The sequence below is a fragment of the Malus sylvestris genome, chromosome 5 (genome assembly GCF_916048215.2).
Source record: "Malus sylvestris chromosome 5, drMalSylv7.2, whole genome shotgun sequence".
Taxonomy (NCBI): domain Eukaryota; kingdom Viridiplantae; phylum Streptophyta; class Magnoliopsida; order Rosales; family Rosaceae; genus Malus; species Malus sylvestris.
The window spans coordinates 9,893,727-9,911,769 of record NC_062264.1 but is presented as its reverse complement, the minus strand read 5'-3'; the positions used below and the strand labels follow the sequence as shown (position 1 = coordinate 9,911,769).

General features: G+C 38.2%; 1 long non-coding RNA gene across 1 annotated transcript; it reads left to right on the top strand.

The window, feature by feature from the left end:
• The first annotated feature begins 419 nt into the window (after positions 1–419).
• Positions 420–889, top strand: LOC126624686 (uncharacterized). The gene is made up of 2 exons (XR_007624188.1): positions 420–518; positions 593–889. It is a non-coding gene; the product is annotated as an uncharacterized LOC126624686 (long non-coding RNA).
• The last annotated feature ends 17,154 nt before the right edge of the window (positions 890–18,043 follow it).

Below are 18,043 nucleotides of genomic sequence, written 5' to 3'. Positions count from 1 at the left end.
GAAAAGGGAGGCTGGTGTAGTTTGCAGAGGTGAAAATGGAAGGTCTTGCGGGTTGCATAGAGAGATGGGAGGGGGGTGGGGTAAAAGACGGGTAGTTTTTTTTTTGGGTTTAGGGTAAGAGACGGGTAGGTTTTTTTTTAGTATTTTTTTTTATGTATTTTAAATTTTAATTTTAATTTTTAAATATTTTTTAATTTCCATGTGGCCCATATTGACACGTGGTGTTCAGTTATTATCCAAGTGGGCGCCATGTCATCAGTTAACGGAGGTTCTAATAGAAAACTTAACGGATGTATGAAACTGTCCCAAAAATAAGACTTGAGGTATGACTCTGGGATGAAAAAAACTTCATGTATTAAATGTTGAAAACCACGAAACTTCAAGGTAGTAAATAGAAATTAACCCATTAAACATATATTATTCTGCTAATTTACTCTCTGTTTCTGGCGGCTTGAGGCTGGTACATTGTGCAGGCTTTATCCAGATTCTCTATTGCTTCAACCTTTTGCTTTCTGCTGGTAAGTTAAGTGGTTTTTAGCTTCAGGTTTGTACCAGTAATGTAAACGCTGATAGTTTATTTTTTGTTGATAAGTTATAACAATGACGGATCTACACTTAAAGAGTTGTGCCAACTTCTTGAAGTTTTGAACGTTGCCCGACACATGTTTGATGAAATATCCCAATAAGCATTGGATGCTGCCTGCCTGTTACTTAGGCGTGCAAGGTTTATGAAGACTTGCTCAACACCCTATTGATTAATCAGTCATGTCTCTATCATTTTTTTGTAAATTTTTTTGCTAGAGTTGGATTAATGTGCTGACTATGGTGGGATATTTGAACTATATTTTAATCATGTATTTGTTTTTGGTAATAAATCATTATGTTATTATATCTTTTCTTTGGTAGGTTTTGATATAGAAGAATAGGTTTCACTTTGGGTACGTTGTGAACTTTGGCATACATCAACTTTAACTTTAGATTTAGGGTTTTTTTTTTAATTTTTTTTTTTTATTATGTAAGCTCATCCAATATCCAACTATTGTCGAAAGTTTAGCATGTTTTTACTTGGAGTGATGTGCACATTATGTACTAAATGATTTATACCTTCTAAATTAACATAATGCTAAAAGACCTACCAAATAAGACACATTTAACTTACATTGTATAACGTTTCATCAGTCCAGTAAGTACCAATAATAAAAACATTATGTACCATACATCTGCTACATTCTAAATTAAAATTATGTTATGAACCATATGAAATTGGTTCTAGGTGGAATATCCTGTATATAAAAATTATAATCTACCAGACTGATTAGTCAAGCTTGCTAGTCAACTAAGATAGATTGGTTAGTCGATAAATCAAAGATTCAATAACCAATTTCAAATACCAAAAGCTATCCTAGTCTGCAAGGCCTCAGTTCATTCAAAGTTATTAATATATCAAGCGAGCATGATTGTGAGCATATACTAATTAAATATTCAAGTTATACATGTAGCATGTATATTATGTGAGATATGTGACAATATAAATAACTTTGAACACAAGATGTTTTCGGCCGGAAAAACCCATCTCTGGGTTAAAAAATCGGGGACTCTCCACTGAGTCTAATTGACTAGTATAATCAAGGTTTTTACAAAGTACCACGCAAAGCTCAATTCCTAGACCTAGTCTACGAAGAAGCTTTACCTTTATGCAACCTTACCTCACACAAGATGGATTCCTTCGGTCTTCATGAAGGGCAGATCCTCATGAGCTCTTCACCTTGTGGCACCGAAAATGTATTGTCTCCAGTCTTCACAAGATGGCAGCTCCTCCTGAACTCTTCACATTGTGGCACCGAGACCAACACATGAACTATGCATAAGATGATATGTCAATGATATGCAAATCTGGATTCAAATGTCCAGTTAGTTTCTCTAGTGAAACTGTTGAAGGAAGAACCTAACAAGAATCCTAAAATAGGTCAATTTAAAAAATTTGAAACTAGGAACACTTGACCACAAATTTAATACAAAACCACAAAAACAATGCTTCAATGATTGGGTGTTTAATGCATGAAAAAAAAGTTTGTCAATTAGGGTTCATAAATGAGAAAGAGGAAGAAGGTGAAAGCATAAATGCTCTGTCTCTCTCTAACTTTTCTCTCTAAACAATATAATCTAAAAACCCCCAAGGAAGAAGTGAAAACCTGGCCAAAGATATATACAAAAAGGATGTTTCATTTCAGCTAGTAAAGACAAGGAACATGTGTCACACCACAGAGCAATTTGGGTAGATCCACGACTAAAAGTTGGTAACCAACAAAAAGTTGTCAGTCAGCCCATGTGGGCAGGTCTTAATTTGCGTGCCCAACTTGCTGGAAATTTGCGCGCAAGCTTGACTAGACAGCTAAGCTAGTAAGAAAGAAGATGTGTGTTGATGCACAAAATCAGTGAGGACTTTGGTACAACAGAAAGTGTCAAGCTTGTGACTTTCGCTAGATTGCTCCGGTCACTAGTGTGGATAAGTATGTAAATGGATAGAGATAAGGAAGCAAACACAAGATGTACGTGGTTCACCAGATTAGCTACGTCCATGGAGTAGAAGAGTTCTCATTAATTGTAAAGGGTTTACACAAGTACATAGGTTCAAGCTCTCATTTAATGAGTACTAGTGAATGATTTAGTACAAATGACATTAGGCATTATTGTGGGAGAATGATCTCCCTTTATAGAAGAGAGTTTCTAGCTTTGTTCTGGCTTTGACACGTGTCATGCTGTGATTGGCCTTTGATGTTGACACGTGTTTCCCTGTGATTGGCCTCTTGGTGTTGACACATGTTGCGCTGTGATTGGCCTCTTGGTTGGAAGGAAACTCTTATGGGTCCTTGACAGTATAACATTGACCGGTGCTTGGAAGTTTCGGGATTGGTCAAGTATGGTACAAACAGTGCTCCCCTAAGTTCCTGAGTGAGGGAAGCTCCTCGGTTGAGGACTTGCAAGATCCAAGTCGCTGAGTAATTACGAAACTTCTAAGTATCAAAGTGTGGTATCGTTTTCACTTACCTTATTTGTCTCATAGGTAGATGTGGCATCTTCTCTGAAAGTAGTTTTCCTCCATCTAGGGGTGGTATCTTTAACTGATGGGGATGCACAAGGTAATGTATCATTTTCACTTGAAGCTTACTTGTAGTTTCGAGCTTGGTCAAGTACGATACAAACCCTATAATATGAGTCCCCCAAGTATCTAAGCGAGAAGATCTGCCGAAAGAGGTGACATATATAGTAAACAATCAGAGTTCCAAGCAGTCAGTCTCAGATCGAAAGTTTGATCTCGTGTTCCGGCTGATTGTTCTCATTCTCCTTGTTCTGTAGACATCAACAAGGACAAAGACAAGGACATGGAAAAGAGATGATATGAGATACTTTTGCTTTTGAAGAAGTAACTTTCCACAGGCTTATTCTTGAATTGGGCTGGAGGGTTTTTTGGTTTCTTCCAGAGTATAAGGCCGACTCAAGAATTTGAGGGTCAAAACAAGTCCATTAAATCAAGAGTGCGTTCGACCTTGATGATATGGGATATTTTTTCTGTTGACAAAGCAATAGATAAATCGGCACTTGTTCTGTTGCGCTTGTTTCCACATGCTTCCTTGTATCATTCTCACTTGCCCTATCTGTTTCTCAGGCAGATGTGGTATCTTCTCTGGAAGCACAACATGTTGAAAATGAGTACTTAAGAGTAATGCCAGGTAAGTAATCAGGCAAAGGGTTACAGGCAGTCAGTTCCTGACTGGAAGCTTGATTCCAAGTGCTGACTGATTGCTCTCTTTCTCCTTGTCTTGCAGGTAAGAACAAAGGCGAAGGAAAAGATAGGGAAAAAGCATGATATGGGATACTCTTGCTTTTAACCTTGATGATATTAGATACACTTGCTCTGGTATGGCTTGTTTACAAAGGTATTATCGGGGGAAAGAAAGCTGAGTATTTCAAGAGGCTTCGTTGGGAGTGCCCTCTTAGATATGAGGAAAGGTTGAACATTTTTGCAGGTTTGCCTATCTATGGAGGATGGAGGTCGCCATAAATAGGAGTTTCCCCAACAAGTAGTAATGCTGTTCCTTTACCTTTCTTGGTCATATCAATGTAGTGGGAGCTGTAAGCTTCACGTGTTTTAATTTTGTCAGAGCACTTTGAAAAAAGCGGTCCGTGGTGTCCGGAGAGAAGATGTTACGTGTGAAGATTGCAGACAAGCTTTATCCAAGAAAATCTAGCTCTCGAAGCTCGGAGAGTGATGCCTCTTCGATTTTCGGGAAAGAAGATATGTTAAAGATCTGGCTCTCGAAATTCGGAGAGCGTTGCCTCTTCGATTTTTGAACAAGCAATCCTATTGGGAGTCAGGCTTTCAAGATTCGGAGAGCGGTGCCTCTTCAATTTTTGAGAAAGCAATCCTGTTGGGAGTCTGGCTTTCGAGATTTGGAGAGCGGTGCCTCTTCGATTTTTGAGCAAGTAATCATGTTGGGGGTCTGGCTCTCGAGATTTGGAGAGCAGTGCCTCTTCGATTTTTGAGCAAGTAATCTTGTTGAGGGATCTGGCTCTCGAGATTTGGATAGTGGTCCCTCTTGGATTTTTGAGCAAGCAATCTTGTTGGAAGTGTTTTCTCGGATGTGAGTAAAGGTTAGGCATTTTTGCCAGTCTGCCTTGCCACGGAGCATGGAAGTTGACACACATAAGGACTTTCCAGTTATCAAGCAGTGGTGTTATTCCTTTACCCTTGTGGGTAATAGTAGGGTGGCTGGACCTTTAAATTTTATGTGTCTAAACTTTGTCAGAGCTCTTTGGCAAAGTTATCCGGGGTACCCGAGGAGTTGATGTTGCGTGTGGAGATTGTCAACAGATTTTACTCAGGAAAATCCGCTTCTCGAAATCCAGAGAGTGGTGCCTCTTCGATTTTTGAACAAACGGCCCTGCTACCCTTTCTTTTATAAGGGCACCAATTGTGTGCAAGAAGTACGTTCAGATAGTTATTGCTTGTAGGAATTTTCCCTTTATTTTTGTACTTCAGAGATTTATTGGACCTCATTTTTCCTTCATCATTTCTGAAAATGTCTGGCCCATCCGACCGTCGTTTTGACTTGAACTTTGGTGAAGAGGCAGCCACGCCTCCTCAAGACAACATATGGCGCCCATCCTTCTTATCCCCTACTGGTCCTCTTACCATTGGTGATTCTGTGATGAAGAATGATATGACCGTTGCGGTGGTGGCTAGGAACCTTCTCACTCCTAAAGATAACAAACTACTTTCCAAACGGTTTGATAAGTTGGCTGTTAAGGATTCTCTGGCTCTCAATGTTCAGTGAGCAGGTTCTATATCTAATATGGCCCAACGCCTATTTGCTTGAACCCGCCAAGTTGAATCATTGGCGGCTAAAGTGATAAGTCTCAAACAGGAGATCAGAGGGCTCAAGCATGAGAATAAACAGTTGCACAGGCTCGCACATGACTATGCTACAAACATGAAGAAGAAGCTTAACCAGTTGCAGGAATCTGATGGTCAGATTTTACTTGATCATTAGAGGTTTGTGGGTTTGTTCCAAAGGCATTTATTGCCTTCGTCTTCTAGGGCTGTACCACGTAATGAAGCTCCAAATGATCAACCTTCGGTGCATTCTCCTTCTAAGGTTCTGCCCAGTACTGAGGCTTTAAATGATCACCGTCCGGTGCCTCCTCTTTCTGGGGCTCTACCGACTGCTGAGACTTCTTCTGAGCAACCTTTGTGAAGGCTCCATCTTGTTTGTTTATTTTGATTCATGTATATGTACATATTTGTAATTTATCGAAGATATCAATAAATAAGCTTTGCTTCATTTCAACGTATTGTGTTAAATACACCAAGGCCTCATTCACTAAGTTCTTTGAATTTTTTTCTTTTGTTGAAGCTTGTATGTTGAAGCTTTGTGAGTGAAGCATGTAGGTTGAGGTGATGCTCCCTTAATTTCTCGAGTGAGGAAAACTTCTCAGTTGGAGACTTGAAAAATCCAAGTCACTGAGTAGTCATGAAACTTCCAAGTACCGAGGTGTAGTAGCATATGGTAGGAGTCCCCCAAGCCAAGTTTCCAAAGTAACAAAAATTCACCATTTTCCTTTCTAAGTGGTAGCCCAAAACTCCTCCTTCATGTATATTTGTTATGAAAGTTGTTAGGCCCAAAGAAGAGGAGGCCTAGGCCTTTTTTTTTTCTTTTCGAATTTTCGAATTTCCAAATTTTTGAATTTTTGAATTTCCAAATATATATATATATATATATATATATATATATATATATATATATATTTAAGCTTTATAGGTGAAGCGTTGGCGTTGAAGCTTTGTAGGTGAAGCTTTGAGGTTGAAGCTTTGTTGGGTACCATGAATTGATTTTGCTTCACACTATCTTGATCAAGAGTGTGTGAAGCTTTTGGCATTTGTAGTTGAAGCTTTGTAGGTGAAGCTTTTGTGTTAAAGCTTTGTAGGTGAAGCTTTGGAGTTGAAGCTTTTGTAGGTGAAGCTTTGGAGTTGAAGCTTTGTAGGTGAAGCTTTTGTGTTGAAGCTTTGGAGTTGAAACTTTGTAGGTAAAGCTTTTGTGTTGAAGCTTTGTAGGTGAAGCTTTTGTGTTGAAGCTTTGAAGCTTTGTAGGTGAAGCTTTGGAGTTGAAGCTTTTGAAGGTGAAGCCTTGGAGTTGAAGCTTTGTAGGTGAAGCTTTGGTGTTGAAGCTTTTGTGTTTTAGCTTTGTAGATGAAGCTTTTGTGTTGAAGCTTTGTAGGTGAAGCTTTTGTGTTGAAACTTTGTAGGTAAAGATTTTGTGTTGAAGCTTTGTAGGTGAAGCTTTGGAGTTGAAGCTTTTGTAGGGAGTTGAAGCTTTTGTAGGTGAAACTTTGAAGTTGAAGCTTTGTAAGTGAAGCTTTTGTGTTGAAACTTTGTAGGTGAAGCTTTGGAGTTGAACTTTTGTAGGTGAAGCTTTGGAATTGAAGCTTTATAGGTAAAGCTTTGGTGCTGAAGCTTTGTAGGTGAAACTTTATAAGTGAAGCTTTTGTGTTGAAACTTTGTAGGTGAAGCTTTGGTGTTGAAGCTTTTGTTGGCACCATAAATTGGTTTTGATTCACACTGTCTTGATCAAGAGTGTGTGAAGTTTTTGAGAATTGTAGTTACCCTCCATTGATGAAGCTTTTGTTAGCACCATAAATTGGTTTTACTTCACACTGTCTTGATCAAGAGTGTGTGAAGCTTTTGAGAATTGTGGTTGAACTCCTTTGATGAAGTTTTTGTTGACACCATAAATTGGTTTTGCTTCACACTGTCTTGATTAAGAGTGTGTAAAGCTTTTGAGAATTGTGGTTGAACTCCTTTGATGAAACTCTTGTTGGCACCATAAATTGGTTTTGCTTCACACTGTCTTGATCAAGAGTGTGTGAAACTTTTGGGAATTGTAGTTGCCCTCCATTGATGAAGCTTTTGTTGGCACCATAAATTGGTTTTGCTTCACACTGTCTTGATCAAGAGTGTGTGAAGCTTTTGAGAATTGTGGTTGAACTCTTTTGATGAAGCTCTTGTTGGCACCATAAATTGGTTTTGCTTCACACTGTCTTGATCAAGAGTGTGTGAAGCGTTTGAGATTTGTGGTTGTCTTCCATTGATGAAGATTTTGATTTCCACCATAAATTGGTTTTGCTTCACACTATCTTGATCAAGAGTGTGTGAAGCTTTTGAGATTTGTGGTTATCCTCCATTGATGAAGCTTTTGATTTCCACCATAAATTGGTTTTGCTTCACATTATCTTGATCAAGAGTGTGTGAAGCTTTTGAGAGTTGTGGTTGCACTTCATTGATGAAGCTCTGTTGAATTTCCTAATTTCTTTTTTTTTTTGGGAAAACTAGAAATTTGAAAATGTGGGAGAGACAACATATACAAATTTTGCTTCCACACTATTGAGCAAGAGATTGTGATGCAAGCCACACCTTGTAGTAGTCGAAGGTTTCGATGAACCATATAAATTGAATTTGCTTCGAACAGTCTTGATCAAGAGTGTGTGAAGCTCTCTATGAGTTGTAGTGTTTGCATTGTTATAGAGAAGAAATGTCTGAAACAGATGCAAGAGGGCTGAAGAGCTTGATCTTCGTATACCATGCACTAAAGCCGTTGTTGGCTTGCAATAAGACTTTGTTGGTGACTATAACTCTTGTTAGGCATAAGTGCTCCCTTAGTTGAGTTGTAAAGCTTGAGGGTTTTTGGTTATTTATGAATGTTATGAGTTCACATGTACAAGTTGTACCACTCGTCTTCTGGTTGGTGGAATGAATGGTGGGTTGCTTTCATCACTTGGTTGGTGGTACGAATGTGAGTTCCTTCATCACCTTTCATCACATTTCATCACCTGGTTATGGCACGAAGATGAGTTTCTTCTTCACATTTCATCACCTGGTTGGTGGCATAAAGGAGAGTACGGGTTATACATTTCATCACCTAGTTAGTGGCATGAAAATGAGTTCTTTCTTCACCTGATTAGTGATAAGAGTGGTAAGTTGCCAAATAATATTAGAGTACGGGTTATACATTTCATCACCTGGTTGGTGGCATAAAGGAGAGTACGGGTTATACATTTCATCACCTAGTTAGTGGCATGAAAATGAGTTCTATTTTCACCTGATTGGTGATAAGAGTGGCAAGTTACCAAATAATATTAAAGTACGGGTTGTACATTTCATCACCTGGTTGGTGGCATGAATGAGAGTACGGGTTGTACATTTCATCACTAGTTAGTGGCATGAAGATGAGTTCCTTCTTCACCTGGTTGGTGATAAGAGTGGCAAGTTGCCAAATAATATTAGAGTACGGTTGTACATTTCATCACCTGGTTAGTGGCATGAAAGAGAGTACGGGTTGTACATTTCATCACCTAGTCGGTGGCATAAAGGTGAGTTCCTTCATCACCTAGTTGGTGAGAATAAGGACAAGGTGTTGAGGCACATTGTAGTAAGTGTTGAATGACACAAAGTGGGTTGAACCCTTTCGAAGTACAGTTGGCTTATGTATGGATGTGTTGGAATGTATGATGTTTATGTATGAATGTGTTGGAATGTATGATGTTTATGTTGATTAACATGAGTGATGCTTATGAATGTTTTGCTATGCATGAAGGGATCCATGCTTTCGATATGTGAACCATGTTGGTTGTAACACTTAGTATCACATACTTTGTGTCAAAATACGCATGTTGAAGCTCTGAGTTTGAGTATAGAAGTGGGTCAGCGTAGACCAAGTGTTCCAGTGCTAGGAATGCAAAAGACTCAGAAGAAATTGTCTGAATTCTCTATTCTTTAAATATTTGCCGAATGGCTTGTGTGACAAAAGATCTCAAGCGGTTAAGGGTCAAAACATTTGCAATGTGTATGCCTTCTTATAATAGCATTTCCTTTAGTACCTAGTCTTCCACTTTGAAAGAGTGAGGCTTGGCCCCATAGTCACAATAGTCGACGGAACGTTCACCCCTGGTTGTCTTGATACGAACTTTTATCCCTCTTGTTGTAATGGGCTTACTAAGAGTAAAAATTCTTCCTCTTACTAAGAGACAAATACGTTTGGTGACTTAGCGAGTAGCTAAATGAGGCAGAAGATGATGTAATGGGTGTTTGAATGGCTAAGATCTCCTCACTTAGTAGAACTTGACTTCCACTTCCCACTTGTTGATAGGGGTTAACCATATAGGGGTTCCCTTGGTATGTCATTGCTTCGGCGGAGGCGTGGTTGCAAGCATGTGCCATCACCTTAGAGTAAGTCTTCCAAGTGTTGGCATTGATCATGTACTTGAATAAACAACCATGTAAGCCTGTCGTGAAGGCTTTGAAGGCGGTATTGTCATCTGCTTTAGCGCAACGAGAATACTAATGGCTAAAGTGACCAGTATGCATTCGTAATGACTAGTCCGACTTCTGGCAAATAGTGTACAAGTCATCTGCAGAATGTAAGCTATCGTTCTGGAAGATGTGTTAAAAGACAAATAGTTTCCTTAGTTCCTTAATTGAGTCTATTGTCTCGGGTAGAAGACGACAATACCAGTTTAGAGCTCCGCCAGAGAGGATGAAAGGGAAGAGAAGACATCGTTCTTCGTCGGCGTGCATCTGATATGCCATGGTGGACTCAAAGAGGTTAAGATGTTTAATCGGGTCCTCCCTTCCAGTATAGAGTTATAAACCAAGCTTTTGTTTTGTCTTCGCTTGAAATGGGTTGTCGAGAATCCTCCTTATAAGAGGGCCAGGCCTAGGTTGGTTCCAATCAGGTATCTCAGCTTATCGTTCGACCTTCAACTTGTTTACTTCCTTAAGGAGCTGTAAGACAAGAAGATCCTGAGTGGAGTCATGTACCACTGGAGCTTTCTTTTGTAAATCTCCATCTCCTCTTAGAAGTAAGAAGGTTTGATCAAGAGCATGTGATTTTTCCCTAGACTCGCCATACTGACTTCCAAGGTATGTCTGTCGGAACATCTATGAGTCTCTCTTATCTTCATGTTTCTCTAGGACTTGTTGCCCTTTCCCCAAATTGGTAGCCGGCCTGGGACATGGGAGGGGACCAGGTCTTTCAGAAACCCTTGGGTCATTGATCTTCGAGCTTACATGGATGAGATTGTCTTGACGTTGCTTTAGGAAGTCTCGACAGTCGCGAAAAACGGCTTTCGATCCTTCTACTCCTTCTGTAAGGAGGTGCCTTCCTCCATTCCTCCTACTTCGGGTCGAAGCAGCTGGGTTGAGAAAAGTCTCATGTTGGTCACCATTTCAATAAGTAGCTCGCTCTTCAACAGGAATACCCATGTCGAGGGCAAATGACCCTCCGTGTTGGGGGGGCACCCAGTTAATGGTTAACTTCCCCATGGGTGATGAGCTCGTATGTTTTAGTATATCTAGCCTCGTGGAGCATCTCGAAGACCTTCTTATGCTATTCTTGGAAGATCTCATTCTTCATCGCTATCTTGTTGTTCTAAGCCTCCAGCTCATCGACTTTAGCCTGAAGAGCAAACTTCTTTTGTTCTTTCTTTCGTTGCTTCGCACCAACTGCGAGGGGGGTGTCGTTCAGCGTGTTGTGGCTTTCTTCGCTCCCCATGTTAAAGAAGGATGCTTGATCAAAAGAGAGTGTACGAATGGTGGAAACCATCTTGACAAAACTGAAGAGAGTAGGAATAAGTGTGATTCCCACAGACGGATGACTTTGGTACAACATAAAGTGTCAAGTTTGTGACCTTCGCTAGATTGCTTCGGTCACTAGTGTGGATAAGTATGTAAATAGATAGAGATAGGGAAGCAAACACAAGATGTACGTGGTTTACCCAGATTGGCTATGTCCACAGAGTAGAGTAGTTCTTATTAATTGTGAAAGGTTTACACAAGTACATAGGTTCAAGCTCTCCTTTAGTGAGTATTCGTGAATGATTTAGTACAAATGACATTAGGCATTATTGTGGGAGAATGATCTCCTTTTATAGAAGAGAGTTTCTAGCTTTGTTCTAGTATTGACACATGTCATGCTGTGATTGGCCTTTGATGTTGAAACGTGTCGCTCTGTAATTGGCCTCTTGGTGTTGACACTTGTTGCGTTGTGATTGGTCTCCTGGTTGGAGGGAAACTCTTTTGGGTCCTTGACTGTATAACGTGGACCGGTGCTTGGTAGTTTCGGGATTGGTCAAGTATGGTACAAACAACGTGAAATGCACATGCATAGACAAACCTTTTGAAGTCCTTGAACATTTATTCTCGGTAAACACAGCCCATAAACAAAAAAGAAAAGAAAACGCCTAAAGCTAGATTGAGCATGTGGTACAATTACAATGTTGACAAGGAAAGCCAAACCTAAAAGCTCAAGCAGTGGTTGAGGCATCAGAGTTTGTTTTGAGGTCGAATCGAGATTTCTAGGGTTTCGAAAGATCGATGACAAATTCAGGTATTTCCTGGTCGAATTGGACTTCAACCCAGGTATGACAATTATTTCTCTCAACGAGATGTACATATATGTAAAATTTGGTAAATTTTGAAGTTGGTCAGAAATTGGGTTTTCGTTCATTGGAAACCGCCGTGTGCAGTGACGTGTGGCCAGTGAGAAATTAAATTTTAGTGAATAATTATTAAGAAAATAAATTTATTTTTGTTAATAGCATAAAAATTAACCATAACTTTATATTTTTGGCCTATCATAGTAATTAGTTTCCGAATTAATTTTTGGGATGTTACAAAATGGTATCAGTAAACGATTATTGAGAATAGAAATTTATTTTGGTTAATTAGCTTCTGAATTAATTTTTGGGACGTTACAAAATGGTATCAGTGAACGATTATTAAGAAAAGAAATTTATTTTGGTTAATAGCGTAAAAATTAACCACGACTTTATTTTTTTGGTCTATTACAGCAATTAGCTTCCAACTTAATTTTTGGGACGTTACAAAATGGTATCAGTAAACGATTATTAAGAAAAGAAATTTATTTTGGTTAATAGCGTAAAAATTAATCACGACTTTATTTTTTTGGCCTACCACAGTAATTAGCTTCTGAATTAATTTTTGGAACATTTCATTAGTAAAGGGAAATAACACATTATCATTTCCAGTTGCCAAAAAGGGAGGGACATCAGTGTCATCAATCTTGACATTTATAGACTCCATGATGATTTTTGTTCTCAAATTGTAAACCCTATAAGCTCAACTTGTGTTGGAGTACCCTTAGAAGATTTCTTCATCACTCTTAGTATCAAACTTTGTTTTATGTGCTCGATCATGTAGAATGTAGCAAACACTCACAAAGACTTTGAAATACTTTACCATTGGTTCCTTACCCCTCCAGAGTTCATAAGTTGTCATATTAGTGCTAGGTCTGAGAAACACTCGATTTTAAGATGTAGCAAGTAGTGTTCATGGCTTTGGCCCAAAAGTGTTTTGCCAAGTTTTTGTTGTTAAGAAGCACCCTAGTTATCTCTATCAAAACACGATTTTTCCTTTCCACAACACCATTTTGTTGAGGGGTGATTGGAGTTGAAAATCCATGCTTGATGTCGTTTGTTGAACATAAATCATCAAAGTGAGCATTCTCAAATTCGGTTCCATGATCAATTCTAATTATGACTATAGTAGGATGGCTAGACAAAGATTCATTCAACATTACTATGTACACAGTGAGGAACTATTGAAAGGTATCAGATTTTTAGGCTTAAAAAGCATACCCAAGTGAATCTAGAGTAGTCATCCACAATTACCAAGATGTACTTCTTGCCACCAAGAGATAAAGTTTGAATTGGTCCAACAAGATCTATATGAATCAATTGAAGATGTTTAGTTGTTCCAATGTTAGTCATTTTCTTGTGAGCCACCCTAGATTGCTTTTCTAATTGACATAATCCACAAACATAGGAGTCAGAAATAGAAATAGGTGGTAGCCCCCTCATAACCTCATGCTTGGACAATCTCTTGAGGTCTTTGAAGTTCACAAAGTCTCTTATGCCACAATACACTAGTTTTATCAATAGCTTTGTTGCACTTGGGAGTATTCAACAACTTTAGAGACATCAAGACTGTTGCAATTGTTTCCAGACCTCGGGAGTACAAACAAGTTCTTTCCATGTTCATCCACAATCCAGCAACCCCTTTTGAGAAGCACACTCCATCAGTCACATCATCACACAATTGGCTAATGCTAATGAGATTTGACTTCAACCTATCAACATAGCTAACATTTTCAAGCTTAGGTAATCCAAGGATCTTTACATCACTTTTCCCTATGATCTGAGACTTGTCCCCACTACCAAACACAACACCACTGCCAATAAAATGAACAAGAGATGAGAAAGCCTCTTTATCTCCAATCATATGATGAGAGCACCCACTATCAAAGATACCACACATTTGGTTTGGTTACAAATAAAGCATTTAAAATAACAAGGCACATGTTGAGACTTTTTGAACCCATTTGAAGCGAGGACTTACCCTTTTCATACTAGATGACTGTACAATTTGAGCAATTGTGTTGACTTCATTGACCATTTGATCCACTTGATTCTTCAAAGTATCATTCTTCACAGAGTGAAGTTTCCTACACTTAGGACAAATGTGACCCAATTCACCATAGTGATGACATGTGCGAATGAATCTAGACTTCGAGCTTGGATTGACTTTAGGTGCCACAAGAAGAGATTAAGCAATTTTCCATGTAACCAAGGCCACTTTTGTGCTAAGGCTTAGCATCTTATCCATTTTTTCAGGCCCAATGGTAAGACAAATAACCTTGTCATTTGCCTCATTGAACTCAAGAAGCTGTTTCCGATTAGCCTCATGATACATAACGTTATTTGCTTTTAAAGCATGAATTTGATTCATCAAGATTTCTTGAGATTCCAACAATTTTTGAACTTAAGTTTCAAGAACATAAATAACTTCATCTTTTTCCTCTTTGTCATCGCAAGGAAAATCCTTCTCATTTTGCTTCTCGATATGTGCCTCAAGATAGCCAATTTTTTCATCTAGTTCAAATTTGACTAGATGAAGACCTGTTTTCTTTCTGCAACTCAGCAACCTTCTTGGACAGCTCAATCTTTTCCACTTTTGTAGTACAAGTCTCATAAAAAATAGTATCATACTTGATGCACAATTCATCATAAGTCATTTTCTCATTGTCATTCTGCACTAGACTATCATCACTTAAGACACTTCCTCCATTTGAGCAACAAAAGCAACAACTTTTTCTTCATCATCTGACGGCTCATTAAAATGCGTAGACCCTTCACTTTCACTCTGAGTAGCCATCATTGCTTTGTCCATTCTTTGACTTGATTCCTTGTTGTTCGCACACTCATCAGCATGATGCCCAATATCACCACAAGAAAAGCATAAACCAAATTCTCTAGATGAGGATTTGACCCTTTTACTTGTGAACCTTCCTTGTTCTCTACCAAAAGTAAATTTTCCATGAGATTGGTACTTTTGAGTTTTTAGAGAACTCCCCAACCTTGTTTATCTCTATTCCTTTATTGTTGAGAATTCTTCTGAATTGGTTGACAAACAAGGCAACATTATCTTCTGGAGCTTGCTCACAAGGAACAATGACAATCTTTGCATTTTCAACACTATGAAGAGCAACATCACTCATTTTCTTGGCATCATCCTTCTCTACATCTAGCTCCATTTTATAAGTGATAAGCTTACCCACCATTTTTCCAAGTTTGATCCCATTCAAATCTTGAAATTCTTGAATGACAACTTTCTTAGCCATGAATCTCTTAGGCAAAGATCTCAAGGTCTTCTGAACAACGATAGCTTCATCAATAGGTTTGCCCAACCCTAAAGCTTCATTAGTTAACATTTCAACTTTTTCATAGAAAGCCGAGAAGGTATTACATTCTTTCTTTCTCAAGTCCTTAAACTTTGAAAGATTCATTTGAAGTTTGAGATTCCTCCGCTTGTTTATCTCCTTCATAAAGAATTCTGAGCTTGTTCCAATCTTGCTTGGTCGTTGCGCAACATCGAATATGTGCAAATTGAGTTGGAGAAATGACGGTGACAATGGTATTTCTTGCTTTTCTGTTTACCATTGTAGAAGAAACTTCATCAAGAGACCATTCTTCTTTAGATTTAACCACAAATTCACCATTAACATTTCTTGATGGTGTTTTCCATTCCAGGGTAAGATAGTCAACAACAATTAAGTATTGAGCTTCTAGAAAGATTTGAAACTTTTCACTCCATGTAGCATAATTAGATCCATCAAAGAATGGAGGAGTATTGCAAGATGTACCAACATGCTCATGGTCTATGATGAGATTCCACCCAATACCAGTAAATCCCAGAGATCACTCTATGTATATCTAGTAAGGCTCTGATACCAATTGAAATTGGTACCAGGCGGAATATCTTGTATATAAAAATTATAACCTACTGAACTGAGTAGTCAATCCCGCTAGTCAACTAAAGATAGATTGGTTAGTCAATAAATCAAAGATTCAAGAACCAATTTCAAATACCAAAAGCTATTCCAGTCAGCAAGGCCTCAGTTCATTCCAAGTTATTAATGTGTCAAGTGAGCATGATTGTGAGCACATACTAATTAAATATTCAAGTTATACATGTAGCATGTATATGTATGTGAGACAAATAACACAATATAATTTTGAACACAAGATGTTTTTTTGCCAGAAAAACCCACTTTTGGGTTAAAAAACCAAGGACCTTCCATTGAGTCCAATCCACTAGTATAATCAAGGTTCTTACAAAGTACCACGCAAAGCTTAATTCCTAGACCTAGTCTACGGAGCAACTTTACCTTTGTGCAACTTTGCCTCACACAAGATAAATTCCTTCAGTCATCACGAAGTGGCAGCTCCTCCTAAGCTCTTCACCTTGTGGCACCGAAAACATGTTGTCTCCAGCCTTCATAAGATGTCAACTCCACATAAACTCTTCACCTTGTGGAACCGAGATCAACACACAAACTATGTATATGATGATATGCCAATGATAGGCAAATTTGGATTCTAATGTCCAGTTAGTTTCTCCAGTCAAATTGTTAAAGGAAGAACCTGATGAGAATCCTAAAATGGGTCAGTTTTAAAGATTTGAAACTAGGAACACTTGACCACAAATTTAATGCAAAACCACAAAAACAATGCAACCCTATTCTTCAATGATTTGGTGTTTAATGCATGAAATAAGGTGTTGCAATTAAGGTTTCATAAATGAGGAGGAGAAAGAAAGTGAAAGCATAAATGCTTTGTCTCTCTCTAACTTTTTACTCTAAATAATATAATCTGAAAACCCTGCCAAAGATATATGCAAAAGGGATGTTTCATTTTAGCTAGCAAAGACAAGGAACATGTGTCACACCACAAAGCAATCTGGGCAGATCCATGGTTAAAAGCTAGTAACCAACAAAAAGTTGTCAGTCAGCTCATGTGGGCAGGTCCTAATTTGTGTGCCCAACTTGCTGGAAATCCGCGCGCAAGCTTGACTAGACAACTAAGCTAGTCAGAATGAAGCAGGAATAAAGACATGAAATGCACATGCATGAACAAACCTTTTGAACAGAGATGCGCCACATCTTTGAACATTTCTTCCTAGTAAACATAGCCCATAAATAGAGAAAAGCCTAAAGCTATATTGAGCATGGGATACAATGACAATGTTGACAAGGAAAGCCAAACCTAAAAGTCTAGACTTCACACCATACGATCACTATGTGTCAATAGCATGAATTAACATACTGGTTAGTTAGTAGTGTAATACCGAATGATAATTACTCATAGACATAATGTACAAAGACATACCAAATAATTGTTATGTTTCAAACGCACACTATATAACATTTCATCAAATGAGTACATTTTAAAATAAAAACTTTATGTACCAAACATGTGGAAAATTCTAAATTAAAATTACTACATGAACTAAACAATCATTATTTGTCAATATAATATTAATTAACTTACTAGACTTATGGTACACTCTAAATTGGCAGACCTCAGGTACTTATATATTAACTTATCAACTCGTAGTACATAATGCTCATCACTTGTAAATACATAGTATTGGTCATGCACAAAACTCGTTGCTAAGGCAATGTTTTGTGAAGTTCTTGAATACCAATAACGACCAAATTAAAAAAAAATATGTAACCAGGTATATTTCACTACACAAATATTTATCTTCATGAACTACCATTTAATATCCATTTTTACGGTAGCCTTTTTCTTTACATTTCTCTAGCATTTTTTTTCCCATTTGAGTAAATACTAGCCTCTCGGCACAACTCAACATGGCTTAGACTCTCCAAACATTCTCTATCGATAATAGAAATAAAATAGCATAAATTCGACTTATATTCTTAACAGAGCAATCTTGCAAATACATTTTAATCAAACTCTCTACTTACCAACAAAGCCGAAAGACAACCTGTTACAAAATGTGGTTTATTAGCATGTACAAGCGATTTGTTCAAACACTCAGTCATCCCCATTGCCCAATTATATGTTTGAATTTGAATCAAGTTCTCACATATACCCACTATTTTCC